Here is a 10,361-nt window from a genome sequence, read left to right as displayed (position 1 = left end):
TGTGAGTGCGCTGGGGTTTACTTTTCCATAATTGGTTGCCATACCTTCGAGTTAGCAGTGCCAGCAATGTTCGGGCTAAGCCAGCTGCTAAACGAGCTGAAGCTCGTAAAAAGGATTGCTTTGTGCATAACCAATGGTGGCACTCATCCTGTCAGTTGAAAGGACATAAATTAGATTCTTCCGGCCACGCATCAATTGCAGTGCCGGTCGCTACTGCAATTTCCTGTTTAGGCTGTCAATCGGATGGATTGTTGGCTCCTCGAAAAGATAAGCAGCTAACGACTATCAAAAGGATTTTTATTTTGATTCCAAGATCCATTTGCCATTGATGGATGGGTAGGCGAGTTAAGCCCGCTACGGCTTTTATGGATTCAGTTGCTCCTTTTGAAACTGGAAATTAAATGAAATTCCTATTCATTTCTGCCAGCCACTTGGCGCTCATTTTTACTTTCAGCGAGGCTTTTTACATTAACATTTCCCTGACGTTGCAGCCTGCTCGACAATCCATATAAATTGTCAATAAAGCGCAAATGAGTAAAATGAAGTTGCATGCTGAAAATGTTAAGCATGCCTCTGTCCACTGCCGTCGAGTGTCCCCCATCCTTCCGGCGAATGGAAATGGCTGCCGACGACAAAGAATGGATGGTGAAAAAGAAGGAAAGCGTCCTGCGTGAATGCCGTCGAGCAGAGGGCAAGCCAAAGAATGCCAATGTTGATTGCTCCGAACAAGGACACGACCGGAAAAAGAGCACAATGACTGGCTTAAAGGACAAAGCCACACACTATTGCACTTCTGCCGGGCAGAATGTAAACATTGAAGGGAAATTGAATCGATTCTTTAAGCATTATTCTTATTGAAATTAATAAGTAAAGCGGCTTAATGCCGCGCAGTATCCTGCTCCCTCGTGCTTATTGCATTGCGTATACGCCGCGTTGTCACCATTCAATATGCGGCACGCCTGTAGCTCAGCTAAAATGCGTATGTGCATGTGCGTCCGCGTGTCATTGTGTCTGAATGCCTTTGTGTGCGTGGGCGGAACGCTTCGAGCAATGACTGTAAATGAAAACAACAAACAAGTCCCGGAATGTCTATAACAGCACCAAGTATGAGCTGCACTAGCTGAATATGCAATACCCTTTCATTGCAAAATATTTCTTAAAATTATGTTTTAGCCCAGAAAGGTATGCAATAAAAACATAAGTAGAGTGATATAAAATAATGTATTTCTCTAAATATTTTTAAAAGTAGCCGGAATAAAACTTAAAGAAACAGTTTTAATATGCAAATTGTAGGGTAAGTGCTTGGTGACTGGAGTTAAATTGCTCCTGGACGATGCGCCACCCATTTTTGATTCAAAAGGCCCATGGGCGTTATGTCACTTTTGAAAGTGTCACAACACCCTGCAGGCTAATTATCGATTGCTCTTTGAATTAAGTAAATATAAAAACAAAAATTTATACTAGATAGAATATAGAATAGAATATTTAAGAGATTGTGAGCGTTATGAACCTTTTAAGAGTGCATTTTATTGTATATCAAATATATTATTATTTCAAAAAATTTCTTTTTCAAATGCAATATCATCGAAGAACTCTTCATTGGACGCCTATATGAGTATTCCCCACACTTTTCAATAACTGCAATCAAAGGGATTCCGTAGTAAAGGGCAGCAGAACTGGGAAATCTCACCAGCTACTCTTTTAAGAGTCGATGTCTAACACACATTTTATCGCAGACCAAGTGTGGGTGTTGCTGTCTTTGGAGCAATTGTTCTACGGATTCCGGCGGGTGTGTGAAATCCTGCATATGACAGACGAGACAGCCAGGTGATGTGACTAGTGTTTTACAGATTTAATTGTCTGAGCAATTAAATCGAGCCCAGACGGGCACTTATATACGTATGAGTGTGCCAGCTCCCAGGTGGGGATCTTCTGGCTTCCTTTGTTCAATTAGTACTATTAGACTTAGACTATTTCCCTAAACATCCGGTTACTAGGCCACGTAATTACGGCATACTTGCGCCTTTGAGCGACCTAACGAGCTAAGACCTTATTGGATGGAAAGCGAAACAATGGAAGACATTTATAATTAATTATATTTGCATGTTCGAGCTAAAGGTTGTGGCGTCCTTTACGCAAACTTTACAAAAACTTTTCCGGGCAGTGAAGGGTGGCGAGGTATCAAAACTTTGGCTCTAAACGAGCTGGGTAAATTCGAAGGAAAAATTCAGCGCATCCTTAGGCGCAATCATCCGGCACAAAAGTGAATTCTCCATCATTCTCTTCCCTCTGTCACTTGATCCCTTCGGGTTTTCCGCTTTCGCTAGTGGGTGTGACTATTTTCCAGCTTAGCCTTGTGTGTGTGTCAGTTCTATCAGCTTGTCTCTGTGGTTGGTGGCAGTTGCCACTGTGCCAACCGCATATCAGCATTGCAAACTATAGCCAAAATCCCCCAGAATGGCTCAAAAATTTGACTTTTTAATACTCTGCAGTGCAGGAAGCAACCAAACTAGAAGAAGGATAAACTTTGGCTATAACTTTAGCAGTTATAAAATGTTTTAGGAACCATGACCTTTCGCATCTTAATAAATTAGTTTTTGTTACGTTTGAGATGCTAATTTTAAATAAAAATTTTTGATTTGCATTACAAAATATACACTATATAGTTTATAGACTTTCAAAAACCACTTGTTATAAATAAAATTGTTAAAAAAAAAAAGTACAAACTTAGTTGTTACACTTCAAGATTCAATTAACTATGGAAACTTCGTTGGAGAAAACTCAATTTGACTGCAGTGAGTTCACACTTCGTTAGTTTTGGCCAAATTCGATTCTGGGCGCAGATGGGAGGGGTGAGCGATGGCCACATCTGTTGTCGGCATTATTACCCAGCTCAGTGCTGTTAATGATGCACTGCGGCTGGCTGACAGGCAGTTCGGCCATGACACCAACCACATAGTCACTTCCTACTCCTTTCCCACTGAAGAGGGTCCTGGCAATTTATAGTTCGGCCACTTTAATGATTTCAACACAACCGCAGTGCCCGGAGGAGCATGAAATTATTGAAAAAGTCATCTAGGGTTCGTCTAAATGGAAGTTTTCTCGTTTTAGCCAGGCATAGCCAATTAATTAGCCAGACAAATTGAACGAGGATGCAAAAATGTTATATTTTCAAGTGGTTAAGCTGAAAAACGAAAATATTTCGGTTGAAAATGGAAACACATTTTCAAGATTAAAATGTGATTTTTGTGCAATAAATTGAAAAGATTTTTGTGGCAGTGGTAATCTCGAAATTGAAACATTTCGTGCAAATTCTCTCAAATATTTTTAAATATTGTTTGCTTTAAAAGTTCAACAAAAATGCATCAGTAGCAAATGTGGCTGTTTGTCCTTGTAAAATCCTTTTTGGGTGCAAATTACATACATGAGAAAAAGTATGTTAAACCGTTTTTATGATTGCCTTCGTATTTGCATTTCGTGGCTGTTTTTGATTGGTGAAATTGGCGAGAAAACAGCACGCAATTATATAATTTATGTGCAATACAGGTATGTGGCTGATTCCGTTTTAATTTGCTAATTGGCATCCAACAACCGGAGAATCTCTGAATATTTGGCTCGTGAGCAATTTAACGCAAGTATTTACAATTCAAGTGGATGATATGCCGATGAAATGGATTTAAAATATTTAATAGATTGGAAAAACAGTGTAATTAGTTGAAAAGTTTAGTTAAATTTCTTATCAAGAATTAATCTCATTTCTTCACAACCAGAGTTGGTTTTAATTTTTAATAATTTATATTTCTTGGCTTTTCTTCTAGAAGGCATTTGTGTATTTTGCCACCCTTTTGACCAAAGTAACGAAAGCAAAGCTTAAGGCCAAAATGGATTGGTCAAGGAGGTTTGAAATGTGATGTCCGACATTTGAATAATTGATTAAAGCACGGGTTCATTTCGGTCACGAGGTCCTTGTTTGACATATTGATAGCCTTGTTTTTGGCAAACATCAATTTATTCATAATTCAAGCCATATTCGCTATATTTGGTATATCAAATGTTAAAGGCATTGAAAGTTTTTTAATTTCGCTGCAGTTTTTTGTGAAAATTTAAATGATAAAATGGTTGAATTTGCTCGTTGTTCATGCAGTAGTGGGTATATTAGATTCGTTGAATGGTATGTAAATATCAGTTTAGTTAGACAGTTTCCTACAATTATTGTGCCCATCAAAAAGCTAGGTAAATTATTAAATAAATTAAAAATGCAATATATAAAATTGTGTCAGTGTTCAAAGACAAGTATTTAATTAAAGCTACAAGCAACTGACACTGTTGCTTTATTTAGGTTATATTACGTGTCCGGTGTGTTTCTCGAAAGTAAAATAGTACAATTTGAATTTAATTTGGTGTCGTAAAAAATTATTAGAACTGCAGCGGGACAAACTAATTTGCATACATGCATGGCGGTCTGTTTGCCAAAAGTGGAGGATGTGGGTGGGGACAGGGGCAGTGTATTGTGTTGCCAGTTAATGAGGTTTACAGTGTGCTCCTCGCTGAAATTGCGAAAGGTTGCATGCAGCTGGAACTTTTGTTGCCACAACATGGCAGCTCGGAGCACAAAGTGATTCATAACCGAGTCTCATTTTAGGGACGACAAATAAATAGTATTGTACGAGTATGTATATGTTATTATTGGAGGAGGTTTCTTTAAAGATGCCCGTACCATATGTTTAGAGCTGGCCAAAAATTAAATAAATACGTGCAACTTTTCGCTGGCTTTAACCGGATAATCAGCTGCGAACATGGCTTTTCACTCAGCGATTCTAATTGTATGCATTAAAACGAAACTTTTTCCAATTTAACACCCCATCAAGTGGGTGGCTGGGTGATAAAAGTGGAGCTTTTATCTGACAGTTGCCACCTTAACGTTTAATTTGCTCCCAAGCGTTAGTTCAGCTGGAACAAATTTGTTATTTCAGCCAGTTGGGCTGGGAAATTGCTGGAGTAACTATAAGTGGGAAATAAATTAGGTATGAAAATTGAAGCTGTCAATAAACTTCGTTTAACTTGCAAATTTTTCGGCAAATATTTGCAGGACTTAATCCCATTTTCCAGTCAGCAAAGTGCTGGCAAACACAATTAGTTGAGTGCTCAGCATTCCTCAAAGATTTTCGCTTTTTTTCCGTTGGCCAGAAGTTTGTGCCAAGAGCTGGTAAACTTTCCGGCACACCATTTCTCAGATAAGAACTTATTTTAATGGTTTGATTGTTTCAAATTCTGAAGTGAATTTCATTTGATTATTGTTACTGGTCGCCCAGTCACGATTTTTGCCATTTCGCTGCACAGATGAAAATACAATTTTCCGCTGGCTGACAACCGACAGCTTAGCACATATGCAGATAGACAGACAGTAGTCAAGCTCCGGTAAAAAGGGGATTTTTTGTAAATTTGGCATGTGAAATGGTGCGAAAACCCATCGGAAAGTTATCAGCAAAACTGTCCCCATTATGAAATAAAAGACAGCCAGCACATAAAGGTGCTAAAAGGAAACCACTACAGTTTTTCACGAATTTAAGTTCAGTTTAACCAGACGGTTGAGTAATGCCCAAACAAGGGAGGGATTCAAGGAAGTGGCCACCGAAATAATAAATTACATTGAACGCAATTTTATTGCATACTTGCAGGGGCACTGCAAGATTTCCCCATTGTGTCTACAGTTGTGTATAAAATAATAGGATATGGCTTAGATAGAATGCAAAGGAAGCATATAGTTTTCCCCCAGCCGATTCTTAACAATCGATCCATGTAAGGTTCTCTTTATGTTTCCTCTTTGGGGATAAAATAGAGGATACATTACATTTATTAAGGGGGAACATTTAGGTAAAGTCTCACTTTGCAGTGAATTTTACCAATACAATTTTATTTAATATGCATTTAAATTATATTATTTTGATAGTTGGTGTACGTGTGTGCTGTTTTTTTGTGTTTTTATGGGATTCTCCCTGGCTGGGGACTGCAAGCTGACGCCAAAGTCAAGTAAATAAAGGCAATGCCAAAAGGAGGCGAGCAGCGAATGGAAACGAGCGGCCGTGAAGAATGGAACCGGAAATGCAACGCATTTCATGGCACTCTGGGTGGAAAAATGCATTTAAGTGGCATATAAATTTCCCGTTCCCAATGAACCGCAGACACTCAAAAGCCAGACTCAGACGATGGCTTTGTAGTCTGAAAGTCTCTGAGCAGCGATAAGTGCCAGCTGAAACAATTCGTAAGCAATTCGATTGTACAAATAAAGTCAGCGAGCGCGATATTTCAAATCTTTAAGATTTGAACAAGACATGGCTGAGACTGAGAATATTGCATTCATGACTGGCATTCAACGCTCTAATTGAGTTTGGCCATGGCGCGCCAAAAGTAATGAAGTGGCGATGAAGTCACTTTCTATGGTTTCCAGCCAGAAAAAGGAAACTGTGGTAAGACAGCCGAGAAAAGCGAGGAAACTGGCAAGACATCTGCGGCCGAACATGGCAATTAAAAAATAATTTGCATTACTCTTCTTGGAGAAATGCGAAGGGTTTTGTAAATGGAGAAACTTGGTATAAAGATAATTTAATCGTGATGTATAATTAAGATTTCCACTGGTTACTAGGAACTTCTTAATATTACTATTTCACGGTCGAAATATTTATGAAGATGACCTGAACTAGTTTATCAAATTTTCCAAATTTCTATTATATTTTTCTGTGACTTACGACTTCTACTTAATAATACAGAAATCGTTCCAATGCTGTTTTATTTTAGCTGCCAAACCACTTGAAAGCTCAACTAATTTTTGACCCCACCTAGGCAAACACAATAGCGGCAAAAAGGCTTTTACGGTCAACGTCAAGTTTTGGCTACGTTTTTCTATGCATGACCAACAGCCCGCCAACCTGCCACTCCTTCCAATCCTTCCACTCCTGCCAACCCGATGTCCCGACTTCCGGAGGCGTCGCGCTCTAAAAAAAAACCTGTAACGCGTTGCTGTGTCCTGAGTTGGCGACAAGCGGGCGGAGCGAAGGGATGATGGCAAGTGCATGAAGCACCAAAAGATAGCTTCGATGGGACACCAAGCCAGAACGGAGCCAGTGGCTCAGCGCCATCGATGATAGCGCACAGGCGGTAAACAAAACAAAAGGGCAAACGGAACGGAAACTAAATAGGGTTAACAAGCGCCACAGAAAGGCGAGCAGACCTAAAATCGAAAGCTTGTTATTTTACTTAATTGCATGGCCAGGATGGCAATTTTCATATTTGTATAGTGACAGCGAAACAAACAAAAAAAAAACGGCAAGAACTAGAACATTTGGCTAATTCAGAGAGGTTTACTCTACCTCCTTGCCGAGTTGATCGATTAGCTATTGAACTGTGCAGCAAAGCTAGTGGTAAAGTTGATTTGCTAAAAACAATATATTCTCTTAAATCTTGAGTGAAATACAACGTCATGCCTTGCACACTATTTGAAAATAGCAATAAAATACGTTTTTTCGAGGTCTCTAATCTATGAGCTCCGCTTCAATCATTTCCGTCAAATTTCACTTGGGGTATTAGTATTTTTCATTCGATTGCCATACCCCCGACTAAACCAACGCGGCGTATGCGTAATCTCGAACAGCAACAATCGACAAATTGCACAGCGGCAAACAGAAAATTCTCGCTACGTGACACGCAACTCTTTTTGTTTATTTACAGCTCAGTGCAATTTTCATTTGTCAAAGGAGCAGATGTAAAGGGAAATGGGCGAGAGTGTCGGGGAAATGTGAAATGTGTTTACCCATTCCACATTAGCAGACAGCATTTAAGGTTTTTCTACCAATTCTATTTTTTTTGTTCGTTTGAACCATGAACCACAGTTCATGCTAAATTAATTGCATCGTATGCACAGCGTTTGCTGATGGTTTTGCACCCTTTTTGATTTATTCATGATTATTATTGTGCACTTCATTAAAAAAGTGTTAGACTTTGCGGCGATTTCCCGTAATATTGCACAGCAATCTGTTAAATGTGCATCAGGCATTTTCGTGCTTAAATATTCACTAGAGGGTAATTGTTTAATTGTGCTCAGATGCTTGTGGTTTTTGGGGTTAACCACTAGATAGAGTACTGGACCCATAAAGTTGTTGGCCAACAGCAAACGAATGGCCGTCGCAGTCATAACACTAAAACTTTCGTTGCTCTGGGTTTTTTGCTATCTGGCCCAGGCAGCAGTAAAAGAAATTTATTTATAAACATTAGAAGTGCATGCAGATGCGGATAAAAACAAAATGTTCTCTGGTTTTCTGTGGCAACAAATTGAGTTGGATATCCTATTTTGAAAAGGATACATGCGTTGTTTTGGTTCTTGTTGGAGAAACTCATTAAATCGAAAAAAAGTTAAAGCTTAAGACAATATATCAAAAGGTTCTAAATGAAACGTTGGCACAATTGACTTTCTTATGTTTATGCCTTAGGCATCAAATTTAGTTTATTGCCATGCGGAAAATACACAAAAAGTTCCCAACTGAAAATTGCATCCAAGAGGCGCCATCAGCAACAGAAAAATACTTATTTATTTATTTTATTTATTTAATATCTTCAAAGCATTTCCTCCACGGGATTTCTTTGGCCCAGTTGTGTGTTTAGAGCAGATGGAAAATCGCCTACGCTTGATTTATGACAAAATGGAAAATTTGAGGTTTCTTTTGCCAACTGTGCGTAGTTTGCTTTTAAGCTTATTATTTATCCTTTTCAAGGATTGGCTTAACACTAACCTACGAATAACTGTGAATAGCTATGAATAAGCTATACAATTAAAACGTTTAAACCTGATTAAAAACTGAAATTAAATGTGATTCTTTGTCGCACTTCGATAAACACCTCAGATAGCTCAGATAGTAACTTGCAACTTAGGTAACATCTTTAGAAGCTTCGTTTTTTCAGCTGTGGCAGGGCACTTTGCAAATGACATCCATGTCGGCTCACGTGTTTAGTCACAATCTGCCTAGGAAGTCTTAGGGATTTTGCACGGCGCATTACCCATATCCTTTTCAAAGGAAGCGTGTGCGCCGAAAGCCCTGACAAGGTTTCCTGTTTTCGCCCTTCAATTTCCCTTCTCAACTCTTACGGGCAAACATTTGTTTTACACTTTGTCCCCATGACTTCTTTTCAAGTTCCAGTTTTTTTGTAAGTTTCCAACTCTTTCTTTTTCGAAAGTTGAATCATCTCAGTCGTTTGTTAACTGCTTTAGATATGTACATCCGATAAAGTTTTTCGGCTATTTATTTTATTCAGTCATATTTTTTTATAAAGCCGAGAAATTTAAGTATGTAGTTTCTTCAGTTTGCAGAGCATATGCTTGTATTTATATAAGAGTATTTAACAATTTGCGTAGGCTTTAATAATTTCTTTTTAGCTACCAGGTGCATTTTCAACTTTTCATCATCTTCTTTAAGGAATTAATTCGAGCAGAGTGGAAATGGTTATTTGACTAATTGTTTTTGCAAGAATCCACGTTGACAACTTGGGCAAAAGTTTCGTGTCATAAGTTGGGAAAACTTGGTAATACGAGTGGCGAAGACAAAAATCCAAACTAATTGTTGGGGCTAAAGGAAATCCCAATTAATCGGGTCAGTTGTCGCACTTCTCGTTGCTCATATTTTAGTGTTTTACCACTCAGGTGTTGTTAACTGTTAACAGGTTTTGGCTTTTAGACCAACTGCTGCGAACACGTGAGCATGGCCTAATAGGTGTGAGCTGGTTGTCTGCGTGTTGGTTAGCCTCACATATACTCAACTTTTTGTGGCTGACTGCGCTGCACGTGTGTGCGTAAAGCCAAAAATGTCGAACAACTGGCAACAGCAGCAAAAAGTTTTTAATTCATCTGCAAGTCTCACGTAAAACTGCATGAAAACTGGGTTTTCAGTTTTTAAGCCATGCAAATTCTAATTGGGAACGGGTAATTTGATTGTTTTGTAAATGAAAATGCGCTTAAGGATTAAACACGGCGATTTCATAATCCCAAATAGATTTCCATTTGAAATCGATTCGGTGCTGATTCGATTTTAGCTTGCCCTGCCATCTAAGCTCAATCGGCAGCCGGCCCTTCTCACACACCAGCTCCTTGTGAGCCACATTTGCATGTGGAGCTTGGATCCATTTGGTTTCGCAGTGCCCACCTTGAGACGGAGCTACCCCCGCGCTGGGAATGACAATCAAAATTTTCCATCCGCCTGCCAATCCGTGCGATTTCGCATGAAGGTTACACTCCGACTTTGTTTTCATTTCCTGCTTGCGAATAAATAAACGAATTTCCGGGAAAGCTCCCAAAAATGCACTTTTGTTATGATGTT

The sequence above is a fragment of the Drosophila sechellia genome, chromosome 3R, assembly GCF_004382195.2.
Source record: "Drosophila sechellia strain sech25 chromosome 3R, ASM438219v1, whole genome shotgun sequence".
Lineage (NCBI taxonomy): Eukaryota > Metazoa > Arthropoda > Insecta > Diptera > Drosophilidae > Drosophila > Drosophila sechellia.
The sequence above is the reverse complement of the archived record's forward strand: the minus strand, read 5'-3'. Positions refer to the sequence as shown.